At 49.7% G+C, this 25481-nt stretch overlaps 1 long non-coding RNA gene across 1 annotated transcript; it reads right to left on the bottom strand.

The window, feature by feature from the left end:
* Nucleotides 1-4521: 4521 nt before the first annotated feature.
* On the bottom strand, nucleotides 4522-24509 carry LOC140712894 (uncharacterized). Its single transcript, XR_012094705.1, has 5 exons — nucleotides 24321-24509; nucleotides 22350-22566; nucleotides 7951-7954; nucleotides 4955-6217; nucleotides 4522-4628 (listed from the first exon to the last, which is right to left on the bottom strand). It is a non-coding gene; the product is annotated as an uncharacterized lncRNA (long non-coding RNA).
* Between the last annotated feature and the right edge of the window lie 972 nt (nucleotides 24510-25481).

Raw genomic sequence — 25481 nt, 5'->3', positions numbered from 1 at the left:
AAGAACCATGTCCCTATGTTGAACTTTGCTCACTGTAATAGTGAAAAACACATGCCTGGGCGGAGATTTAAAATGCTAATGAGACATGCAATGTATGTACCAGCATGGACAGTGATGGCGTCTGCAGGCCCAGGATCTCACCTACAACATGCTTAGTTCCTGCTCCTTCAGGAATAATCACGTGAGACTCCCATCAAAGGAATTTCCCAGTGCCGGTCTCACCGTCTCATTCCAGGGCAGCCTTCTCTGACCCAGCTATTGGAGCGCACTTTCGCTTCGCAATAAACTCCTTTGCCCACTCTTACATTGGACTTGCTCCCAAATTATTTCTTGCACTGATGTCAAGAACCTGAACAGGCCCAACCACAGCATCCGTGGCCAATGGGAGGCCTCAGCAAGACACCGCGGGAGGGAGAGGTGGGGAGGCCACAGCCTGGTGCTTTTCTGTCTCACCCCCTCCAGTGTGTCTGGCTTCTCCGGGAGCACCTGCCATTACTGAAGTCCCAGCTTTGCCTCCGTCTTTCTCCCTTCAACCCAAGACAAAGAGCGGCGTGCTGGCTTCCTGCCGTTGCTAAATTCTGGGCTGCTGTATGCCCCCAGGTTTGGCTTCTGTGTTCTTCCACCAGTTCTCTGCATTACATAACCTCCCTGTGAAATGTCTTGAGTCAGTTCTGTCTCTCGACTAGACCACGCCTGCAACAGTATCTGTTCTCCTGGGACAGGAGGTTCGTGAGAACACACTAGTGCTGCTGCGCTCCACAGGGCTGCTGCTCACAGGTAAGTGCACAGGAGAGCTGTTGCCACAACCCTCTTAACGTCCAACAGAACTTCGCTATGCGTGCGGTGATTTATTTTCCTTCTGCACCAACTTAGTTGACCTTTATGCCACAGAGATGAGCAGCCTAGGACACTAATGAGGCCATGTCCAGCAGACCCTGACAGTGAAGCTGTGGTCCCTGGTTAGTGGTCACTGCCTGCCACTTAGGATGTCCCTTCATTCCTCCCGGGAGCCAAGGTGCATGTTCGTGCCACAGAGAGACCCACGCTTTTCATGCAACACGGCCCTAAATTCAGGCCCACTCCCTGGCCTGGGGCTCAGCTGGAGACACAGGAACCTGGTCCTGGCTGCAGGAAGCACCGCCCGTGGGTCCAGGGAGGGGTGTTGTGTTCGTCACTGTATTTCAAGGGCTACGAAGGTGTCGCCGTCAGTCATTCTGCTATTTGTGACTTCACCCTATGTACTAACGTTAGAATGCCACTTCTGAAAAGGATGTGACTCACTCCATTAAAAAAAAAAAAAAAAAAAAAAAACAGTAAAGTTTTTTCTCTAAGGAGCCTGCTGCCTGAGGGAACCCTGTACAGTTCTGGGGTCAAGAGTGGAGCCTCAGGCCAAGTGATTAGGAACAGGAAGAGATTCTGGGCAGAAATGATTGACGCATTTATAAAGGAGATTCTCTTCGTTCCATGTCTGGAGGATGAAAATGCAGAATGTCAACTCACACAGAGCATACACTCTGTGCCTGCCCTGTTCAGGTTAAATCCACACCAAAGCTCATTCTGCAAAAATCAAAGTGGAGACACAGAGTGAATAATGAGCTCCCTGCACCCCACGCTCCGTAAACCCCGACACTATCCCTCTCACTCCCAAGTCCGTGCCGCGAGCACTACCTGGCCCTGCCTGACCCTGCCGTAGAAGCAGGACTCCGGGCTGTTAATTTCCAGTAGGACATTCAACAGCTCATCAAACCCATGGTTGCCTTGGCCTGGCCAGAAGAGACTCTTCTCCCCCAGAAGAAAGAGTGAAGGGTTATCAGATTCTAAGAGTCTTGGGAGGTCGCTTTGTTCAGGAAGTCACCTCCTGCATGGGGGTCCCTCCTCCCACATCTATTCCTGGAACCCCAGGTTGGCTAGGGGCCCGAGGGGGCTTCGCTTGAGGTAAGGAGACCTCCCCAACACTGTTTTTTTTTTGGGGTGGGCCACACCCTTCTGGGGCCACATTGGACCCCGACTGTCTGCTTCCCTCTGAAGGGCCCCGGTTCTCGCTGCTTACGGCAAAGGAGACCTGTGAGCCAAGGGAGGCTCCCTGCTGTGATTAGGCTTCCGTGGCCAACAACCCAAGTCCTTGTCACGGACGCTGGCATTTTGTTGTCCTGCTGGTTTGATGCCGGCATCCATTGGACAAATCAGTGGTCAAAGGGAGGCAGGGAGTAGAGAGAGGGCACCGTGCATTCTGCAAGTGATTCCAGAGCCCCAAAGACAGCCGGTTCCATTCAAACAAACAACTCACTTGCTGACGTCCAGGTGAGTTGTCTAGGTGGCGTTGCAAAAGTTCCCCAAAACCTTGTGTATGTGCACATTTGGAGCCTGCGAGTGGATCTGCTCCAACGTTTAGCCAAGATGGGAACATGGGGCTGAACCTCCACCTCCCCTCCCAGCCAAGTTTTCAGCTTCCACACAGGTTCCTGGGCGGAGGGGCCAATTATACCGAACTCAGGCCCAGGAGAACTGCCCGGAGGATGTTGTTAGAACAGAAATCCTGCAGGTGCTGCCCCAACTCATTCCATCCAGGCCTTCCAAGGTTAGTGCCCTGGAAAGAAGAACTCAGCTCCAGGCCCAGCCTCACTAGAGAGAGGCCAGGACACTCCAGGACAGTGCTGGGGAGGGCAAGAGCTGGGGCTCCGGTGAGGTGGGTTCCAGGCTGAGGGAAGGAGTCCTGGAGGGAATCAGGTGAGGAGAGGAGGAGACCACAATGGAGAGCAGGTGTCTTCGGAGGACCTGGGGTCACCGGATGGCTTGCACTGTGCTGGGACTCCGGAGCCTGGCAGGACTGCCTCTGGGGTCCGGGGAGCCTGACCCTTCCCAGGATCTCAGGATCTGGGCCATCCATGGGGAGGACAAAGACAGGGGCCCACTGCTCACCCGGAGATGTGGGATTGAAGAAGGGGCTGTCAGCTCATGGATACCTCCCTGCTTCTCACACTGGCTCCAGTGAGCCCCCAGATCCTTCCTGCACTGCCATGGGCCCTGCAGGCATCTTTCCTGGCCAGGAGACCCTCAGCAGTGAGTCCACTTCTCAGAGCAAACGTCCAGGTACCCCCTGTGTGGTGGCCGCCAGCCTCCCTGTCCCCTGAGCAGCCAGGTGGGTGCTCCGAGTCCAGAGTCCTGTCCATACCCCTTCCTCTGTTCCCCTCTGTCACCGCCTGGGCCAGGGCCTTAGTGAGGGACCCTGCAGGCATGTCCTTGGGACACGCACCAGGGGTGAGGGTGGGTCCAGCTGCCAGCAGTTGCACCCCAGGGCTCCTGGCTGTGGTGAGGGTCTAGTCTAGCCACCACCAGCTCCCAGGGTGCCTGCTCTGACCCTGGCTGAGTTCAGGAAGGGGCCTCTTCCAGGTCCTCCCCTAGAAGGGGTGGGCACCTTCCCATTTCAACAGTCCTGAGAGGGCACCTTTTCCTTCTTTGCACACTTGCTGGTGGCAGCCCAGGCCCCATGTGCCCCTGACAGGCCATGCTGTCACTCCAGGGCCTGTCCCCTCTGTGTTCAGTCAGTGGCCACGTCTTGCTGTCCACGCTGCACACAGGACCCCAGGCTTTTGCTGCTCTGTGTCTCCCCAGCCTCATCCCCAGCCCCAACCTCAAAGGCCTCACACTTGGGAACCTTGAGGGCTGAGCCTCCAACCTCTCTGGGTCCTCTGCCTGGCCGGGGGGTCGCCTCTGCCACAGGGACGCATGGCCCAGAGCAGTCTCTCCCTGGTGGGCTGGCCTCCTGTCCCAGAAAGCAGGCCAGACCCATGGCTTGAGATAGGACACTTTCCAAAACTAAATTCCTCTGCCAGACGCGTCTCACTCAGACAGCGAGCTCTCGTAATTGCTCGTTTTGGGATCTGATCAGATATTTCCTTGACAAGAGCCTGTGGATATAATGTTAATAGAAAAAAATTGTATTTGGCGTTTTTGTGCTCTTCCCTGCCAAAGGCTCTGAGCCTCGGCGCTTATTGGTTTCCTGCAGCAGATTCATTTTGCATTTCCTCCTTATTACTGGGCTTAGTGGAGCCCGAGCTGTTTGAGGAGGCAGAGATGATCATTTTCCAGCTCCGTGCTGGGCAGTTCATCAACAGGGTGCAAATGACAGGCTGGACGGGGAGTGGCAGACTCGGAGGCAGAGGGCAGGCCAGAGACCAAGTGAGGGAGCCCAGTGGCCATCAGAGCCAGCGTGGACAGGAGCCGTGGGTCACAGCTCTGTGGTTCCAGCCAATCACCGCCAGGGTCCAGAGTTGCCAAAACTTCCATTTGTTCAGGAGCATCTTGGCGCCGCATTCCCAGTTGAGGCCCCTGAAGTCTGCAGGTGGCCCTTGGTGGGACCTGCTGCCCTCCAGGCCCTGTCCGGCTCCCCCGACCCCACTCCACCTGCCCTAAGATGACTGGGGCCCTCCATCTGTCCAGGCTCCCTTCTCTGCTGTTTTTGAGCTGGGCTCCCAGTGGAGTCTCCCCTGGGGCACAGAGCGGGCTGGAGAAAGAGGCTGGGGTCAGGGCGTTTATTCCTCATGCGCTCCCTGCATGGGGCTGCGCTGCTGGCAAGAGCTGGGACCCTCAGTGTCCAGGCCCAGCTTCTGTGGAGTGTCCCGCATGGCCTCCCTGGGACCCCCAGTCTCCAGGTCCAGCTTCTGTGGAGCGTCCCGCATGGCTTCACTGGGACCCTCAGTCTCCAAGGTCCAGCTTCTGTGGAGTGCTCCACATGGCTTCACTGGGACCCTCAGTCTCCAAGGTCCAGCTTCTGTGGAGCGCCCCGCATGGCCTCCCTGGGACCCTTAGTCTCCAGGTCCAGCTTCTGTGGAGCGCCCCGCATGGCTTCACTGGGACCCTCAGTCTCCAGGTCCAGCTTCTGTGGAGCGCCCCGCATGGCTTCACTGGGACCCTCAGTCTCCAGGTCCAGCTTCTGTGGAGCGCCCCGCATGGCTTCACTGGGACCCTCAGTCTCCAGGTCCAGCTTCTGTGGAGCGCCCCGCATGGCTTCACTGGGACCCTCAGTCTCCAGGTCCAGCTTCTGTGGAGCGCCCCGCATGGCTTCACTGGGACCCTCAGTCTCCAGGTCCAGCTTCTGTGGAGCGCCCCGCATGGCTTCACTGGGACCCTCAGTCTCCAGGTCCAGCTTCTGTGGAGCGCCCCGCATGGCTTCACTGGGACCCTCAGTCTCCAGGTCCAGCTTCTGTGGAGCGCCCCGCATGGCTTCACTGGGACCCTCAGTCTCCAGGTCCAGCTTCTGTGGAGTGTCCCGCATGGCCTCCCTGGGACCCCCAGTCTCCAGGTCCAGCTTCTGTGGAGTGCCCCGCATGGCCTCCCTGGGACCCCGCAGTGTGGCTCCTGCCCTGCTTCTCAGGCCAGAGGTGGTGACGACAGCCACTGCAGCCCCTCCTCTCCGAGTTCCACGCCACATTTGCTTGCCCAGCCAGCGCCTCTGCAAGGCACCCTTCTGTGAAGGGTTGAGTGAACTCTGGTTCCTGCCAGGGCCCCGGCGGATGGAGCCTGGAATGAAAACAAAGATACCACGAGCCTCTGAACCCTCCCCATCCCGACGAGGAAACAGCCTCCCACTCAATTCACTCAAACAGCCTCTGTGCCTGGGCTGACCCTGCTTTTGAACCCAGCCCAAGGTCAGGCAGCTCCCCCTTCCCTGTTTCTCACGGCTGGGACGTGGCACGAGAGCTGTGGCCTGTCCTGGGGCTGGCGGGGGTCAGCCAGGGCTGAAGTGTCACAGATGGTGAGGACTGGGGTACTGGGAGTAGACCCCGGGAGAGGCTGGTCCTGGGAACTATGTCAAGGAGGATGGTGGCCATCAGGGAGCACGTGAGGGAGAAGAGGAGGCGCCTTCTCCAGAGGAGGGAAGCTTGGTGCAGGCAGCTGCTCCATTCCCTTGGAGCTTGGGCTGGGCTGTGACCCTCCGGGTGGGAAAGAAGCAGCACCTGGGGAGACTCCAGCTCAGGGCAGGGGCGTCTGCCCAGCCAGCCACTGCCTGTGGGCCTTGTTCATAGGAGACATTGTGGTGCAGCCAGCGCATGCGCCGGACTGCTCTTCTCTGGGGGCCAGGAGAGCCCAGGTGGATGTCATGGTCCTAGACAGCCCTGCTCAGCTGAGAGGGACACCTGCCATCCAGGAGTAGGGGGGTTCTCTTCCTCGACACGGAACCCACACATGGCTTCGCTGGTTGTGAAAGTGACACAAGCTTCCCGTGAAAGAAAAGCAAGAAAGGAAGCAGCGCGAAGGCATTTCCATGAAGTGGAAGGCATGTTCAGGTCAGCGTGTCCCTCCATGCCCCACACTTCAGGCATTCCGTTCATGTTTTTACAGCTTTAACATTTCCTACATATTAATGCCATGTTTGTATTTTGAAACAAAATGGATCCTAACACACAAAAGGTCCTCTTTAAAATTACTTAACATTGTGGTGTGCGCATTTTCGCAGTGACTGTGGACCTACTGTGTGGCATTTCACTGTGTAGGTTCCCACCCTGGCCCTGTAAAGGGGCTGGGTCTGTTGTCACTGCTCCTCCAGCATAAAGCTTCGAACAGTGCTGATCAAATGTCCCTGGTCAGGGAGTGGGGGAGAGGTGGAGGCAGGGACAGCTCCCACAGGGATGCGAGGGTAGGGAAAGTGTGCAGAGGGAGTGACTCAGGGCTGGCGATCTTAGTGGGAGAAGCTAAGCCCTGCATGCTTCGGGGGCTTGGCCCTAGTCACAGGTCCTGTGAGTCTGTCCTTGTAGGCATTTCTTCATGGAGCAAACATCTCCAAATGTGAAAGCCTTTTGGCACATTTCACTAAACTGCCCCCAGAAGCTTCGAACAGTGGACACTTACCAGCCCCCAGAGGGGTCCTGAGACTCCATGCCCCAGACCCTCATTGGCATCAGCTATTGCAGTTAGTTTCAGTCTTTTCTGACCCAATGAACATAAAGTATTTTCATTTTGTTTGCGTATCTCAGATAATTAGTGATGTTACTTCCATTGCGGCTCCATTGTTTTTGTGTGTCTTCTTTCTTGAACTTTTTATTCATGCCAATCCTTTGTATATGGATATCTTTTTTTCATATTGATTTGAATATGCTCTTTACATATTAAGGATACAAACTTGTTGTTTGTCATGTCTTCAAATGCTTTCCTCCAATTCACTTGCCTTACACAGTCATGATGATGCATTCTGCATTCAGAGACTTTAAAATCTATGCAATTCCATAACCTATCTTTTGCTTATTTTCCATGGACATTACACCTAAGTTCTTTCTTACCTTCAAGATTTTCGATTATTTTTCTACATTTTCCTCAAAATCAAACAAAATTTACAACAAAATTAAAGCAATAACTTAAAAATTATTTTAAGTGGCAGAAAAATGAATACATTCTAGTAGAAATTTCAAAGAATTTGCCAAAGCCCGTGTATTTGAGGACCTGCCATTTGCCGGGCCCTGTGATCAAGGCTGGGAATGTAATGAAAAATTCTGCTTCCTTAGAGCTCATAGCTAGGAGGCATCCACAAATTATCACATGGATAGGTATAAAACTAGCCCTGGGAACAGAAAATCCCACAGAGAACAGTGGAGAATCACCCCCTGAGAATTCTCAAATTTTCATAGAGATTAATGTAAATGACCGCTGAGATAAATGTTGTGAAGATGAAGTGTATGAGCAGTGGTGGCCTGTGCAGGAGGGCTGCCCACGGCACTCCCTGTTTAAGCTTCCCAAGAGGGAGTGATGTTGAGCTGTGATTTTGCATGAGTGGAGGTTCACTCATTTAAATGAGTGATTTTAAATAAGTGGAAGCACTGAGGTCATGAGGAGGGAGAGGTCATGAGGAGGAAGGGAGGAGAGTTCACATGCCAGTTCAAGGACACCTCCCAGCTCGCGGACACCTCCCGGCTTGAGGACACCTCCCAGCTCGCTCCGCTCCCTCCTGCTCTGCACCCTCCTAGTCTCATCGTCTGGAGGTAGCTACAGTTGGAATCTGGTGTGTATCCTTCTAAAACATCTCATGTGTACCTTTAAACATAAATTTATAATGTTAATAATGGAAAAATAGAGTGACTGGGTGTATATATTTATGTTTGCTGTCTGCTTATGAAAAATTTCAAAAATGTACAGAAAGGTAGAGGATACATAAAACTCTCACATACCCATTGCCCGACATCAACAACCACAAACATTTTACCTCCCCCAGAGTCAGTCCCACAGGTAACAAGTGACTCTAAATGGGACAGGGAAGAGGTGTATGCAGGAATGGCTCCCACAGGCATGGGTGGGTGGAGGAAGTCTGCAGGGCCAGGGCAGCATTTCAGGGCTGGGATATTAGCAGGGTCTCAGCAGTGTAGCTAAGACCACTGCGTCTCCATGGCCGGGGGGGTGGTTACTCACCCATCGGGGCAGCAGCTGGCTCTGCGTGAGGGGCTGCCAGACAAGAACTGTAGCCCAGCGAGCAGGGGTAGGGGAGCAGGTGTTCTGAGCACAGCCCCTCACCTCTGGTTGAGCCAAAGGTCTCCAGAGGACACAGAGTCCCTTTACTACTGGATATTAGGGTCAGCCTCCAGGCACAGGACTGGGTAGAGAGCACTGAGAGAGATGTATGTGGAGGGAAAGGGAGGCTTGCAGCACGGTTGAGTGCTTTAAAGCAAGTTGCACACCCTGTGTCCTCACATTCCTAAATCCTTCAATAGGCATCCGAATAAGGAATCTCTTCTTCCGTGACTACCGTTCGACACTCATGCTTTGCAAAACAAACAACTCCTTCATTTAATCAAACACTGCAGTGGGCTTAGGGTTTGTGTCCCCACAAAATGCATATGTCGAAACCTAATCACCAACATAATGGATTAGGAGGGGAGGCCTTTGGGAGGTGATTAGGTCCTGAGGATGGAGCCCTCATGAATGGATTAGTGCCCGTATACATGGGCTCCAGAGAGCTGCCTCGCAGCTTCCGCCATGTGAGGATGCAGCAAGAAGACCGCCGTCTACGAACCAAGAAGTGGGCCGTGTGAGACACTGACTCTGCAGGAGCCTTGAGTTTGGACTCACTAGACTGTGAGAAATAAATGTTTATAAGCCACCCTGTCTAAGGCATTTTGTTACAGCAGCCTGAACTGACTAAGACAAACACTTAGTCTATACTCAAATTCCCTTTGCCGGAGGTGTTTGAAACAGAGCGCCTCCATCTTGAACAGGGACTGAGTAAAATGAGGCTGAGACCCTCTGGGCCACATTTCCAGGAAGCTATGCATTCTTACTCACAGGATGAGACAGGAGGTGGACAGAATTGGTATCACAAGATACAGGTCAAAAAGGCCCTGCTGATAAAACAGGATGTGGTAAAGAAGCCAGCCAGAACTCACCAAATCCAAGATGGCGATGAAAGTGACCTCTGGTGGTCCTCACTGCTTGTTAAATGCTAATTATAATACATCAGGTGCCAAAAGTCATTCCCACCAGCGTCATGACAGTTTACAAATGCAACGTTACCCTATATGGTCTAAAAAGGGGAGAAACCCTCAGTTCTGGGAAATCCCCATCCCCTTCCCAGAAAACTCATGAATAATCCATCCCTTGTTTAGCATATAATGAAGAAATAACCACAAAAATAGGCAACTAGCAGCCCTTGGTGCTGCTTGGTCTATGGAGTAGCCATTCTTTTGTTTCTTTACTTCGCTCATAAACTTGCTTTCATTTTACTCTATGAACTTGCCTGGAATTCTTTCTTGTGTGAGGTCCAAGAACCCTCTCTTGGGGTCTGGATCAGGGGCCCTTTCCGGTAATATCTTGATTATGGAAAAAACTGAATTTTAGTAGCTGATTTATTTGAATCCAGATCCAAGCAAATTCTATATGTCGTGTCAGAAAGCTCTATCTGTTAAGTCTCTTGAAATCTAGAATTGTCTCTTTCTGCCCCCACCTCCAGCTCCATTTCACAGATCTCCTACCTCATGCTGGCTTTTTGAGGAAAGCAAGTCCCATTAGATGTTCACATTAGGATCTGCCCGATGGCTTCCGGGGCTGTTTAACTTGTTTCCCTGCCTCACACGTTGCTGCAGGCTTGAAATTAAATACCAGGGCTGATGAGATCCAGGTTTGCTCTGTGCACGGATACGTGGTAGGTGAAGCTGTATTCTTTGTACTGCAGCATATCAGGAGACACATAATGATTAAACCTCACCTTTTATGATGCTGAGACTGATCAGTGAATTCAGATAGCAACAATGGTTCATTCATTGCAAGTTTCTCTATCGATCTTCCACTTAAGAGTTTTACCATCTATTGATGACATTAACCTAGTCAATTTTTAATAAGATGTTGGAACTTCTAATTCTCTTCCTCCTTCTGAAATTATTTGCTTGAGTGCTTCTGTTTAGAAGAGCCATCCCTTCTCCACTAAGGCTATGATTTATCATGAAATACAATTAATACCAGGAAGCCAGGATAAATGCTTAGTTTTCCACTTTATTTATCAATTTTCAGCATAAGGGACTGGCATCCTAGCAACCTCCAGAAGCGCGCAATAAGTTGTGTTGTATGTATCTCGTCTGTACCACCCCTTATACACATTCTTTTACTCATAGCTTGTTTTTAATTGAAGTGAATCTCACATCACATAAAATTAATCCTTTTAAAGCGTGCAATTCAGTGCCATTCAGTACATTCACACTGCTGTGCGACAGTCACCTCCAAAACATTTTCATCCCTTTTGTCCTCCCTCCTCCACAGCCCGTGGCAACCACTTATCTGCTGTCTCTGGATTTAACTATTCTGGATATTTTTAACATAAATGAAATCATGCAATATATGATCTTTTGTTCCTGGCTTCTTTCACTTAGGGATATTCTGAAGGCCCATCCATGCTGTCACATGTGTGAGTGCTTCATTCCTTGTTAAAGCTGAAAGATGTTCCATTGCATGGACAGATCCCATTTTGTGTATTCATTGATTGGCCATTTGTGCCGTTTCCAACTTCTGGCTGTTGTGAATAGTGCTGTTAGGAACATTCATCTACAAGTATCTGTTCTTTTGGGTATAGACTTAGGGGTGGAATTTCTGGTTCAGATGGTAATTCTATGTTTAACTTTTTGAGGAAGTGCTGAACCATTTTCCACAGGGCCATTTTACATACACATTGTACATACGGTGATGCGTGAGAGTTCTGCTTCCCCCACATCCTGACCCACTTCTTACCTTTGTCGCTATTATTATTACTGCTATGTTGCCATCCTATGGGGTGTGACGTGCTTCCTCATTGAGGTTTTGATTTGCATTTCCCTAATGACCCCAGATGTTATAATCATCTTTTCATGTGCTTGCCAGCCATCTATATATCTTCTTTGGAGAAATATCCAAGTTGTTTGCCTGTTGTTAAATTCTATTTTAATTGGGTTGTCTTTTTGTTATTAAGTTGTATCAGTTCTTTGTACATTTTGAATTCTAGGTCCTTAGCAGTTATATAAACTGGAAATATTTTTTCTTATTCTGTAGGTTGCCTTTTCATTTTGTTGACAGTGTTCTTTGATACACAAAAGTTTCATTTTGCTAAAGTCAACTTTATCTATTTTTTTCTTTTGTTGCTTATGTGATTGGTGTCAAAGCTAAAAGTCCATTACCAAATCCAAAGTCATGAAGTGTTTACCCCTTTCTTCTGAGAGTTTTACACTTTAAGTTCTTACATTTAGGTCTTTGATCCACTTTGTGTTAATTTTTGTATATGGAGTGGGATAGGTCTAATCTCATTCTTTGCAGGTGAATATCCTGTTTTCCCAGCAACATTTGTTGAAGAGATTATTCTCACCTTGTTGAATCCTCTTTGCACCCTTGTCAGTCATTTGACTGTGGATGCACAGGCCTGTTTCTGGACTCTCTATTGCATCAGTCTATCCTTATGCCAGAACCACACTGTTTTGATGACTGCAGCATGGTAATATGTTTTGAAATGAAAAAAAAAAAAGTGAGTCCTCCAACCTGGTTAGTTTTAAAGATTATTTTAGTTATTTGCCATAACTTGCAATTCATATGAATTCTAATATCTGATTTACCATTTCTACAAAAAAAAGGAAAAAAAGAAAAAAATCCACTGAGATTGTGATTCAGAAATAGTTCTGAATCTGTAGATTGCTTTGGGAAGTTTTGATGTCTTAACAATATTAAATCTTCTAAGACATTAACACAGGGTGTGTTTTCATTTATTTAGGTATTCTTTATATTCTCTCATTAATGTTTTGTTTTCAGAGTGCAAATGTTACACCTCCTCAATTAAATTTATTCCTAGATATTTTATTCTTTTTGGTGTCATTGTGAATTGATTGTTTTCTTAATTTCATTTTAGGATTTTTCGTTGCTAGTGTGTAACAATACAATGGATTTTTGTGTGTTGATTTTGTATCTTGCAACTCTAATAAATTCTATTATGTTTAGTAGTTTTTTTGTGTGTGAATTCTTTAGGATTTTTATGTACAAGATCAAGTCATCTAGGAATATAGTTCTACATCTTCATTTCCAATTTGTATGTCTTTTATTTTGTTTTCTTGATTGTTATGATTAGAAATTTCAGCACAATGTTGACTGGAGGTGGCAAAAGTGAGCATGTTTTGTTCTTGAATTAGGTGGGAAGGCTTCAGTCCTTCAGCATTGAGTACAACGTTAGCAGTAAGTTTTTCCTAAATGCTTTTTGTTATGTTGAAGAAGTTGCCTTCCATTTCTTGTTTGTCGAGTTGGTTTTTTGTTTGGTTGGCTTTTGTTTTGTTTTTTAAATCATAAGAGGCTGTTGAGTTTTGTCAAATGCTTTTTCTACATTAATTGAGACAATTGTAATCTTTTCCTTAATTCTACTAATTTTGTGTGTTACATTAAATAATTGTTGTATGTTTAACCATCCTTGTGTTCCTGGGATAAATCCCACTTGGTTAGTTATGTTGTATAATTATTTTACCATGCTGCTGTATTACATTTTCTAGTATTTTGTCAAGGATTTAATGATCACGAGGGATACTAATTTGCAATTTTTTCTTATGATGTCTGCCTTTGGTATCAGGATAATGCTGGCCTCATAAAATGAGTTAGGAAGTATTTCTTCCTCTCTATTTTTTTTTTGGAAGAGTTTGATAATTTTGGTTGGTTGTTTAAATGTTTGTGCTGTTTACCAGCGAAGCCACCTTGTCCTCTAGTCTTCTTTGGTGGGAGGTTCTGATTATAATTCAGTCTCTTTCTTTGTTATAAGTCTGTTCAAATTTCAATTTCTTCTTGAGTCAGTTATCGTAGTTTGTGTTTTACCAGGAATTTGTTTCACCTAAACTTCTGAATTTGTTGGCATACAATTGCTCATAGTATTCTCTTATAATCCTTTTATTTCTGCAAGGTAGGTAATAATGGCCACATGTTCATTTCTGACTCTGTGTCATGGCTTTTGATGTACCCTGAGTCTCCTAATCCATTGTAGTCATTATTCTTGTTGAGTTGTGTTAACACATCCCTGTTCAGCAAGAGCATCAGGCTGGCTCCTGTGTCTGGGCGACACTACTTCATGAGTCCGTGGCAGCATCTTTGATCTGTGAGACACCAAGATGGCCCAGTGTACTAGTCCAGTCTCACACTGCTATAAAGACATACCTGATGCTCGGTAATTTATAAAGAAAAGAGATTTAATTGTCTCATGGTTCTGCAGGCTATACAGGCTTCTGCTTCTAGGGAGGCCGTAGGAAACTTACACTCATGGCAGAGGGTGAATGGGAAGCAGACACAGTTTTCACATGGCCAGCAGGATACAGGATTCTGCTTCTAGGGAGGCTGTAGGAAACTTACACTCATGGCAGGAGGCGAATGGGAAACAGGCACAGTTTTCACATGGCCAGCAGGAGAGCGAGAGAGAGCAAAGGGGGAGGTGTTACACCCTTTTCAAACAATCAGATCTCATGAGAACTTTACCACAAGACAGCACTAGGGGGAAGGTGCTAAACCATTAGAAACCACCTCCGTGATCCAATAACCTCCCACCAGGCCCCACCTCCAACGCTAGGGATTAACAATTCAACATGAGATTTGGGTGGGGACACAGGGGCCATACCATATCACCCAGGTACATCTTGAATATTTCCTACTAAGGACCTGGAATCAGTTATTCAAATGGTTCAGGATCCTCCAGACCTATATCTTATGTGTCTATAATTCCCTTGACCTGGAGTACTCTCCTGTGCCCATTTTTGGTACAGTTCATATTTATTCTTCAGGTCTTCATTTAGATGTCCTTCTTGGATGCCTCCCTTGTGCCCCACAGACTTTATCCAGCCCCTCTTGACAGTATTTTGCCTTGGTGGTATTGTTTTCAGCAGTTGGCCATTATTTGTTTAGAGTCTGGGCCTGCTAATATTAAGGGTGAGTTGAGCCTGGGGCTTTCAGGGGATGCCATGTGGAGCCCAGCAATGACTGCAGCAGAGTAGAAGGCAGAGCCCCCAGGGCAGAGACTGAGGTCTTGATGACACTGCTGGGCCCTGGTGCTGGCTGTCAGCACTCCTGAGGCCTTCCCCGCAATGCTGGCAAACAATTACAACAAAACAACTTTTGGTTTAAGCCATCAAGAACCAGGTTTTAGTCGCTTGCAACCAAAAGCCCTTAGTTATAAAATATCTTCTCCAAACTTTTTAGAATTGTCTCTTCACTGCCTGTCACCATGGCAACCCACAGTTATAATGAGATAGTTTCATGAATAATGGAGGTGAAGAGGTGGCCTATGGTGTTTGTCTCACCCAAGCTTTATCTCATTTATTGCTTCAAGATTAGATTCTCCAGCTGTCATAGGCTTCTAGATGCTTAAAGTATCTGGAATGATTGGATGTTACTCTGAAGCAGTAGACCTCATCAGGGGCAATTTAAATTATATGCGCAGGAGCAGTACAGGAGGAAGCAGATGCATTCCACAGCTGTACTCTGGGAATTTCGGCCCCAGCCCAGATATACTGTGGTGGAGAGGAGGGGTCAAGGGGAGCGAATGAATTCTAATCTTCTCTTCCTCCAGTCACGCCGGCTGGTCACCACAGTTCTCACTGACTGGTTCTTTTAATAATTTTTTTTCTACTTTTCAAAAAGAAATGGTATTTGCACCCAATTTAATGAGTTCCATAGCTACGAAAATGACATTCTCCCTCTTTCCTCCACTGTCCCTCCCCAGAGACCACTTTTCATTCTTTTAGTTATCTCTCGTGTTGTCTGTCCTCCCATCTCCAAATGAGACACCTGTGCTTCCACTTCCTGATGCTTCCACGTGAGGCACCACCTTCGACAGGGGAGGTTGGGACCTGCTTCTCCTCCGCCTGCTCCGCCCACAGGCACCCCCGTCCACCCCTGCCACTGGGATTCCCTCAAATCGAGACTGGCTGCTGACATCACCGAGCCCACCTGAGCCCCGTTCACCGTGGAGCCGACGGAGACCACGGGACTTTCTTCATCTGGATATTTCACTTTTCCCTCAAATCAGTAGCTTAAAAGATCTGCTTTGTTATCATTAATTCAACCCCAATTCTCCATAAATTGACGAAGTCAGTTTTCAAGACCTTCGCTGGGATGAGCAGTGCTGACCGTTTCCCCTTCCCGCGTCCTCTGTCCTGTGCCCGTCTGGGCCCCCTCTCCCCATGCCTGCAACTCACTGTGCTCTGTGCTTTTCTGTCATTCTGGGTGGCCTTCGCTTCTTTCCCCAGATGGACCTCCCGGTTCCTGGAAACCTCCCTCTACCTTAGAATCAGCGTCCCTGATGGAAGCCCTGGGCCTGCTGGGTTTGGATTTCAGGGACAAGCTGGGCCTGCATCCCTCCATATGGAGCAGCTGTCCATGCTGCCACCAGCCTGAGTGAGGACATCACCCTCACAGCGTCAGTGACTTGGTCTGGAGAGCCGTGTGTCCACTGCTGACCTGGGCCTCCCAGGAGAAGCTGCCCCATGCAGTTCTGAGGTCTGTGCTATTGCCTGGGACTGCAGGTGGAGCCATCTGCACCAGAGATGGGAGCGCGGCTGCTCTGTGATGGACGTGCAGCAGAGAGCTGCAGAGAAGGCCCCTCTGTGTCACGAGTGTGGGCTCCTGCAAAGCCAGTCCCGGGCTTCCCCAGACATCAGGTGGATGAAGCTCGCAGCAGCCCTTACTTCCAAAGCTGTCCTCAAAGAGGGCGTCCACGGCCTGCGGACCAGTGACAGCCAAGGGAGGACACTATGTTCCTGGCCACCTTCTCGACCCCTTCCAAAGTCCGCCTGACCTCACTCTTGTATGTCAGCATCTCCCTGCCTGGCAAATGAGAGAAGACATTGATAGAAGAGTTTCATTAATAATTGTCCTTTTCCCGGCAGCTTTTAAAACATATTTTTCCCTCCATGAAAGCTTTAAGATAAATGGCACGTCCACCGTGCCGGCTCCCGCTCCGGGGCTCTCTGTTAGGAGCGGGGCTGTTTATCAACTGCCAGTCACCCCGGCCTGGCACAGCAGGGAACAGAGGCCGCTCCCCCACGATGTGCTCTGCCCAGGCTGCTCCCTTTCAGCTCAGAAAGATGGAACGTGTGTTTCTGCCCCGCGTCGGGTGTGGGCTCCCTTCATTCCTACCAGCTTAGTTTCCCAGTAGCTGGGAAATACAATTTATTGTAAACCTTGCATTATTTTGTGGATAACTAACTGGAATCATGAGCAATTCATTTCCAGAGAATACGCAGGCCTTCCCAAGGCTTCCAAACGTGCATAAAAACCAATACCAGTGCTTCTTCATCAGCCTACCTGCATCTCCCCTAAACCTATTTCCTCCTCTGCAGATAATATCAGAAGACCAATTCTTTCTCTGTGTGTGTGTCTTTCCCCAGAGCCAAACCATTTGCAAATCCTGTCATCTCCAGCTCCAAGAGACATCTGGAAAAAATGTCCCCCCTCCATCTCCACTGACACCGCTATAGTCTGAGCTACAGTCATTTCCTGCTTGGACCAATGCGGTAGACTGCAAACTCATTTCCTTCCGTTCCCACCCCTCTCTGCAGTGCAACCTGGGAGGCCTCTTGTGGGCAGAGCATGTTGCACACTGTCTTGCCTCCCCACATTACTAGTGGCCAGGGCACTTAGCAAAAGCTAGGCCCTTTCCCCTGCCTGTAAGGCACACGGGGCCTGGCCCCTGCTGACCTGCTGCAGCTCTGGCCTCCTCTGCTTGCCCTCAGCCTCCTTTCTGCTCTTCACGGGCCCACACTGGTTTCTGCTGCATGACCTTTCCCTGGTGATGCCCCTGCCTGGTATGCACCTGCCCAGGTTTGCGTGCCATTGGCTCCTTGTTGGTGCCAATGTCACACCCTCCAGGAGATCTTTCCTGGCTACCTCAGCTCATAATGACCTCTCCCTAGCCACACTGTCACATGGTCTGTTCTGTTTCACCGATGGCCCTTTTGACAACCAAGGATTATGCTATTCATTTTCTCACATACTTGTAAGTCTCTCCACTGGACCAGAACATAAGTTCCATGAGAGCAGAGCCATGGCTTTCCTGGGGCTGTGTCCCGAGCGCCCAGGACAGAGCCTGCTATACGGGGGTGCTTAATAACCAAATGTTGAATGAAGTCACCCAATCTCCCCGTTCAGTGGCTATTGTGGGTTCAGACAAAGGAAGAAGCCTTACATGAAGCTTATAGGGTTGAGGTCACACATAATTGAGATTCTGAACTTGCATATAATTCCAGCACCTCAGGAGTTTGAGAGCAGATCTGCACATATGCAGGGATGAACAGGGTGACCCCAAGGACTAAGCTCTCAGACTCCTCAGCAGGGGCAGGATGGGGACAGGGGTTGTGGCATGGGGAACTGCACATTGTGGTTGGAGGGTTGTCAGCTGATCACTCGTCCCATCTGGAACCCCCAGCGTTTCTCTCTGCATTTCCCTTCCAGCTGCTGCCTCCTGCACCCTTATTGCTTATGCAGCAGCATTTACAAGTGAGTCACCCCGAGTGGTTGCTGCAGGGGCAGGGGCAGGTGAGTCACCCCGAGTGGTTGCTGCAGTGGCAGGGGCAGGTGAGTCACCCCGAGTAGTTGCTGCAGTGGCAGTGGCAGGGGCAGGTGAGTCACCCCGAGTGGTTGCTGCAGTGGCAGGGGCAGGTCAGTGACCCTGAGTTGCTGCTGCAAGGTGACAAGTGTAGAGGATGGTCTTCAGTGATTGCTACAGAGGAGAGGGCACTTCACTATCTAGCTTTCAGAACATGAGCCTCAAGTTTCTTTTGCCTTGTTTCCTCTTCAGGGAAAACAGACAGAGATGAAGAAGGAGATTCCTGAGGTCATCAAGAAACACCTTGATCCAGCTTTGCTTGGAATGTTAGGGTCGATGAGCAGCAGATATGTGGCCTTTTCTGTGTTGGCCACTGGGAGCTGGGTTTCTGCCATTTGCAGAAAGAGGTTCCTGACATGCAGGCCCCAGCCCATGCTGAGCTTGGCACACATGGCCTCCCTTCCTGTCTGCCCACCTTATTGGGGCTTGCTGCTGTGGAGCTCCAGGGGGGCCCCTTCCCTGCTGGATGGAGCAGGGAGAAAGAATAGCTTCATGGCCAATACTCCTTCACCATGTTGCTTTGAGGATACTCTAGCTGGCACTGAGAACCTGAGCTGTGGGGTCCCGATTCTATTCATCAGTAGGTGTGTGACCCATCTCTGAAGTGGGAAAATAATAGTCTCCAGGTCTGCAGGTTGTTTTGAGGCTTAGGCAACGCTGTATATGAAAGCATTTAGCACAATGTTTTGCACATATTAAATACTCAACACATGGTGTCTGTGTCAGTAAGCAGTTTCTCTCTTTAAACAACTGCACACATTCATACAACACATGATGGCTCAAATTCAGTAGAAGTTTGTGTCTTGCCTTTACAGCAATCCAAGTGGTTCTCAGACAGGTAACTCTCTTCCATGGTGTATTTCTGAGACCCAAGCCCCTGCCATGATGTGGATCACCATCTCACTGATGTCTGTGTCCTTCCAGGAGAATGGACAAGACATCATAAAGGCGGTAATCATACTTCCTCGGGCCAGAAATGGTTTCCATCCCATCTATTGATGAGAACGCAGCTAGGTGACCACATCTCCGTGCCAGGCAGGCTGGGCAGTGTGGCTTCACCATGTACCCAGGAAGGAGGCGCAGCAATTGGTGAGCACACAGCACAGCACCCACTTGTGGTGCCCGGTCATCAGGTAAGGCCAGACACAGCCAGGCAGCCTGGCAGCGCGGATAACGAAACCTGGAGTTGGTTTGTCGGTGAGGAGTGGAATCTGTTTCCTGAACAGCCTGAGAAGGCAAACAACCTCTTCTACGGGAAGACAGGAGTGAGGGGCTGACCGCCGGCATTCCAGGACAAGAGATGCTGCCCCTCCGGGGTGCGTCCTTCTTCCATTCTCATGGAAGTGGCCGGCGATGTCAGGAAGCTCATGCGGTGTTTTCCACAGAAAGAACACTGGTCCTGGAATCGGCCTCCCTCTGGCTCCAGCAGGCCCGGCCAGGCCATCCCAGCCCCTCCGCAGGCTTCTCCTTCACCCATCAGGTTTGGTCAGTCCTTCTCCTCCAGCGACCTCAGAGTGGCAGAGCCACTGGTGCAGCTGTAAATGATTGATGGCCCGGTTGTGTGAGAGGAATTGTAAACACCATTCATAATTTATAGGGCGGACACGTACTTGGCATTTAGAATGGCTGGTACCCGCAGCCTGCTCGGAGCTGCAGGGAGGCCTAGTGGACACGTCCCCTGCACCCTCCGGGGCCAGTGGCTCAGCCGGGATACAGGGAGGCTCTAGTGGCCGGATGAACTCAGGGCTTCAAGGCTGGCTTTTCACAGAGCTCCATGTTTGAGATATTAGCTTATCACCTGTTACTTAATTTTTTATTTCCATCCACTACCTTATTTTACATAATTCAATTTTAAAAAGGAAAATTTGCATCATTTTCCAAAACAAAAATCAGTATCTACTGTCCTTAACACCCAATCCCAGTGAGGAGGAGGAAGTGCATCTCTGATTGGCTTGATTTGGTCATGTGCCCACCCGTTATCCAATCACTGTGATAAGAGTGTGTGTAACTCTGATTGGCTTTATCTGGTCATGCAGTTATGTGTTATCCAATCACTGTGATGAGGATGTTTGGGACTATGATTGGCTTGATTTGGTCATGTGCCCACCTCTTATCCAATCACCATGATGAGGCTGGGCTGTATATGACTCTGATTGGCCAGCACTAGGCCACATGCTCACTGGTGATGTGAGTGGCTAGGGCAAAGTGCAGGTCCCTTTCTTCAGGGAAATCCTGATGTTGTGACAGGAGGAAGAGGAAGATGGGGGACGTGTCACATAACATCTCCCATGGTTCTGTTCTCTAAATGTCCTTCTTTTTCCCACACTGCTGAGCAGGGCTGTTGAGGCCTGGAAGGAACTGCTGGTGAAAAGTGTGGGACTGAACCCCTGTGCTCCCCAGGTGCACTCTGGTGAGCCCCTGTGTGTGAACACATGTCTGGGCTGAGCCTCTGATAGTGAGCCCCTGTGTGTGAATACCTTCCCGGGGTGAGCCCCTGAGAGTGAACCCGTGTGTGTGAACACATTCCCAGGGTGAGCCCTGAGAGTGAGCCCCTGTGTGTGAACACCTTCCTGGGGTGAGCCCTGAGAGTGAGACCCTGTGTGTGAACACCTACCTGCCCGGGGTGAGCCCTGAGAGTGAGCCCCTGTGTGTGAACACCCACCCGGGGTGAACCCTGAGAGTGAGCTCCTGTGTGTGAACACCTGCCTGGGCTGAGCCCCTGAGAGTGAGCTCCTGTGTGTGAACACCTGTCCAGCATGGGCATCTGAGTGTGGGCATCTGAGTATGAACAGCATTACCACACCATGCTCTCTGAGGAATTCTCACTGTGAAGTTTCTGGTAATAAAAGTCAATCAAAACTCCATGTCCTATCATCCCAGCTCCCTCCACATTCCACATCTTGTTTCTGGTCTTAAAACAGGAATTAAAAGAAATTAAGAATGTGTAAGCAGAAACTCAGTTGAATGTAAGAAAACCCAATTCCCCTTGAGAAAGAGAAAGAGCTGGAGTCCTTTAAAAATTAACTGCCTGTGGCCTGACACAGTGGCTCACGCCTGTAATCCCAGCACTTTGGGAGGCCGAGGCAGGCGGATCACGAGGTCAGGAGATCGAGACCATCCTGGCTAACACGGTGAAACTCCGTCTCTACAAAAAATACAAAAAATTAGCCGTGTGCGGTGGTGGGCACCTGTAGTCCCAGCTACTCGGGAGGTTGAGTCAGGAGAATGGTGTGAACCCGGGAGGCAGAGCTTGCAGTGAGCTGAGATCGCGCCACTGCACTCCAGCCTGGGCGACAGAGCAAGACTCTGTCTCCAAAAAAAAAAAAAAAAATTAACTGCCTGTTTTTCTGTGGCTAGTGAGACTTATCTCTCCTCTGTTCCTAGGCATTGTGAAGACAGTGTTTCTCTAGCTGTGCAGCTGCAAGGTCCCTAAGCAGATAAACTCAAGTTGCAAAACACGTTTTTCCTTGAAAAGTAAGAAATGATGTAATGCATGTTTCAATTGAATAACTGTCTTTGTTTCTTGCTTCTGTAATATGCTTCCTCCTGCACAGATCCTGCCACCCCCACCTCCACACCCCACCCCATGAAATGGTTAAAAGGTAACTTAACTCTTTGTTCAGGGCTCAGTCCTTTGGGTGTTAATCTGACTAGGCCAGTGCACCTAAATAATAAATATCCTCCTCAACCCCATCGGTCTCTGATTCCTTATCAATCCTGCTACAGCCTTAGGCAGAGCCATCAGTTTGATAAAATGTTTCTTGGTCTGTTTTTCATGAACCTGCACTGAGAACACATACAGAACACGAATCCTGGAATAATTCACATGTGCAATTGAATCCAAAGCACAAGTTTGGTACCAACGTCCACACATGAGGTGGGAATCATGCAGCATGAAGTCCCCTGGGGAGTCCCACAGGGACCTGCATGGTGGCCACTGCCACCTGTCCCACCAGCCCAGCATGGCCCGCTTCACCCTAGTGCTTCTGCAGTTGAGCAGATGATCGTGGCTATGAACTTGGAAGCCAAACGGTCTGGATTTGAATCGCTGTAACTTCCATAAGCCCATCTGTAAAACAGATTTATGTGGATTCAGTAGTTGAATATAGGAGAAGCCATAAGAGGGATTCCTGGCACTTCATAAATTCTCTGGTGATGTTAGAAATGATGGCACCAAAGAGCACGATGATCACTGTTAGACTGCAGCTTCCCAGCTGGCAAGGTGCCCACACCCCAAGGGGCAGGAAGAAACAGAGACAGGCAGGGACTGTGTGCTCCTGCTCAGGCTCACCTTGCCGCTGCGATGCTGGCAACCACAGTTGCCCGCAGGACCTAAGGCCACCCACAGCGTGGTGTCCAGCCTGGCTGACCTTACCCTTTTCTGAGGGACCCTAAGTAGTTGAGGATGGTCCTGGGACATGCTTGTATATTTTAGAGGTGCAGAGTGTAGAATTTAGAAGTAAAAGGCCATCATGATTGCAATGTACTTCGAATTAATTCCAAAGAATCTAGAGAAGAAGCAAGTGCAGGAAGTTATTGGTAATTGCGGCATCCGGCTGATGGTGAGTGGGTGATCTCCATCCCTTCTCCCTCCATTTCTACATGTTTAAAATTGTCCACAATAGAAAGATGAAAACGTGAATGAAAGTAAGTATCTTTTGCTTAAAAAAAAAAAAATAGTAGAGGTGAGGTATTGTTGCAGGAATACATCTACCTGCACAGGTTTGAAGCAACCTCCAAGGAGCCCCAAGCAGGCCCCACTGTAAATAAAGCAGGCATAACATCCTCCATTTAACCAGAGCGTCCCTGAGCCTGGGGGTCTCTCATGCAACTTTGGTGAAGGTCACTTTATGAAGCATTTGCCTGCAGCGCCCTTTTGTGAATGTCTAATCTGATGTCAGGTGGTCCCTCCAATGTCAGCCTCTGGTAGAAAAGTGCTACTCGCAGAGAAAAGCGCATGCCAAACTGCAAAATAATATTCTTTCCTGCCTCCTGCAGGGCTCTGGGCTCTTGAAAAACTGCTTAACATTTCCTTAAACCCAGGGGCTATTTTCCACTCTCCTCTCCTCTCTGCTTTCCATTCAGCAATCCCGACCGGATCTAAACGAGGATGCTGCCCATTGTTTCTTTATTCAGGAAATTCTAAGGCGTTTTCTCAAGCTGAGGATTTTGAAGAGTGAATGAGAAAAGATAAACATCTTCAGAAAGAGTCTCTGGGCGCTGGCAAGCAGGGAATGAGATTTGCATTCGGGGAGGCCGGTTAGTGTCGGGGAGTTGGCAGTGTCAGAACTTGGCAGTGAACCTGAGGACGAGGACAGGAGCAGATGGGATGTTTGACTTCACCTCCTCTTTTCTCCCTGATGCATTTCAGTGCAGGTCTGCTGTGCTGCACCAGCTGTGTGGCTGAGGAGGAGACGAGGAGGAGGTTCTTGGTCACGGGAGGAGTAGGGCTGGGGTGAAAGCAGCCAGCCAAGTGCGGGGGTGCGCTGGGTGGGGGAAAGCCAAAGTGCGTGGAAAAAAAAAAGTGCTCTCCAGGACCAGCCCTACCCACGGCCTCCTGGCCCTCAGGGGGACTCACAGAACTGACTCAACAGGCACGCACACACAGGCACACATGCATGTATACAAGACACGTGTGCATATGAATGCACCCATGCGCATGTGCATATGTACAGACGTGTGCATGACACAGACACAGAAACATGGATCTGCACATGCACACACATGCATGCACACACAGAGACACACAAGCACACATGCACACATGCATATATACGCATGCATGTATGCCACAAACACGCACATGCACAGATACACAAACACATTCACACAGACACATGCACACACATGCATGCACACACAGACACACATAAGCACACATGCACACATGCACATATGTGCATGCATGTATACCACAAACACGCACATGCACAGATACACATATTCACACAGACATATGCACACACATGCATGCACGCACAGAGACACACAAGCACACATGCACACATGCATATATATGCATGCATGTATACCACAAACACACACATGCACAGATATACAAACATTCACACAGACACACACATGCACACATACGTGCACAGAGACACAAGTACATGTACACGCAGCTACATACATGCACAGAGACATGCATGCACACACGGAGGAAGCAGATACAAACAAATGTACACATAGACACGTGTGCACCCACATGCAAACACAGACTCAAGGTGCGGGAAACACCACCGCCGTGCTGTCTGCTTACCTGTGTTTAAGGACTTTTGAGTTTTTCCACCTCTGCCACATTCTGCAAACCCCGGAGAAGTGCAGCCCTTCTGGGTCATGACGGTGTCTGGTTCCCCTGCAGAACATGTGGGCAGCTGCGTCATTCGCCTTCCGGGAGACTCCTCTCCCCTCCTACCCGGGGGGACTCACTGTGGACACCTGCAGATTGCTAAGTCACCTCTCCAAGACATTCTGGAGCCTGCTTTTCCACAATTCGAATAACTATTGAATTTCCCACAATTCGAATAACTATAGAAAGCGTCCCCATTCATTTCAGAAAGTGGAGGGCTCAGTGGAACAGCCCAGGACCTCATGTGAGGAGGAAATGGGGGCTGCTGAGGCCAGCATTAGAGCCTGGACAGGCACAATAGAATGTCCTAAGGAATTTCTGGGGATATGGCAAATTGTACTGTTGTCTAAATTTGCTCCTCCCCTGTGGCCCCAGCCCTGCTCATACCGTTGCGTTAGGCCAGTCAGTGAATCAATGGAACCAGTTGATCGGTTAGAGGGTCCAGGTATTGCCTGCCAATGTGAGCATGTGAGGATAGTAAAGGGCTGGCCCCTAGGTTAGGCTGGGCACTCCTGATTTGAATAAATATTATACAAAATGTCCTCCAAACAGACTGCTCCTATGCACACTGCCACCAACGGTGTGAGGGGGACTGCCCCATCTACCCCAGGCCCTTTTCCCTTCCCTGAAGATAGCAGAACAGGTTCTATCTTTGCAATGATGAACCCAGACTCAGGCACCTTCAGTAGCTGAGCTCCCCAGAGAAGGCAGGGCCAGCCTCGTTCTGCACTTCCAGGCCATCCCACCACTGCAGGAGGCAGAGCAGGCATGTGGAGGGGAGGGGACACAGGGAGGATGGGAGCCAGGTCTTTCCCCCAGGGCTTCCTCCATTCTGCTCCTGCCACAGCTCCTGGGCTCCCCTGCGCCTCGCCTGGCCCTGCTCCCTGCACTGGCAGCTCAGGGACATCCGTAGCTGGGAGGAGAGGCTTCAGGGGAGGGGCTGGCAGGCGGCTGGGGTCCCTGTAGTCCGGCTCTTTTCCCTCCTCATACACTGCTGTCTGCTCCCCGCTTGCCTGGCCCCGAGGCGAAGGGCCCGGGGTCGCTGGTGAGGAGGGGCTGCAGCTGGGCTGT

The sequence above is a fragment of the Chlorocebus sabaeus genome, chromosome 11, assembly GCF_047675955.1.
Source record: "Chlorocebus sabaeus isolate Y175 chromosome 11, mChlSab1.0.hap1, whole genome shotgun sequence".
In the NCBI taxonomy this organism is placed as follows: domain Eukaryota; kingdom Metazoa; phylum Chordata; class Mammalia; order Primates; family Cercopithecidae; genus Chlorocebus; species Chlorocebus sabaeus.
This window is presented reverse-complemented; position numbering and strand designations above follow the sequence as displayed.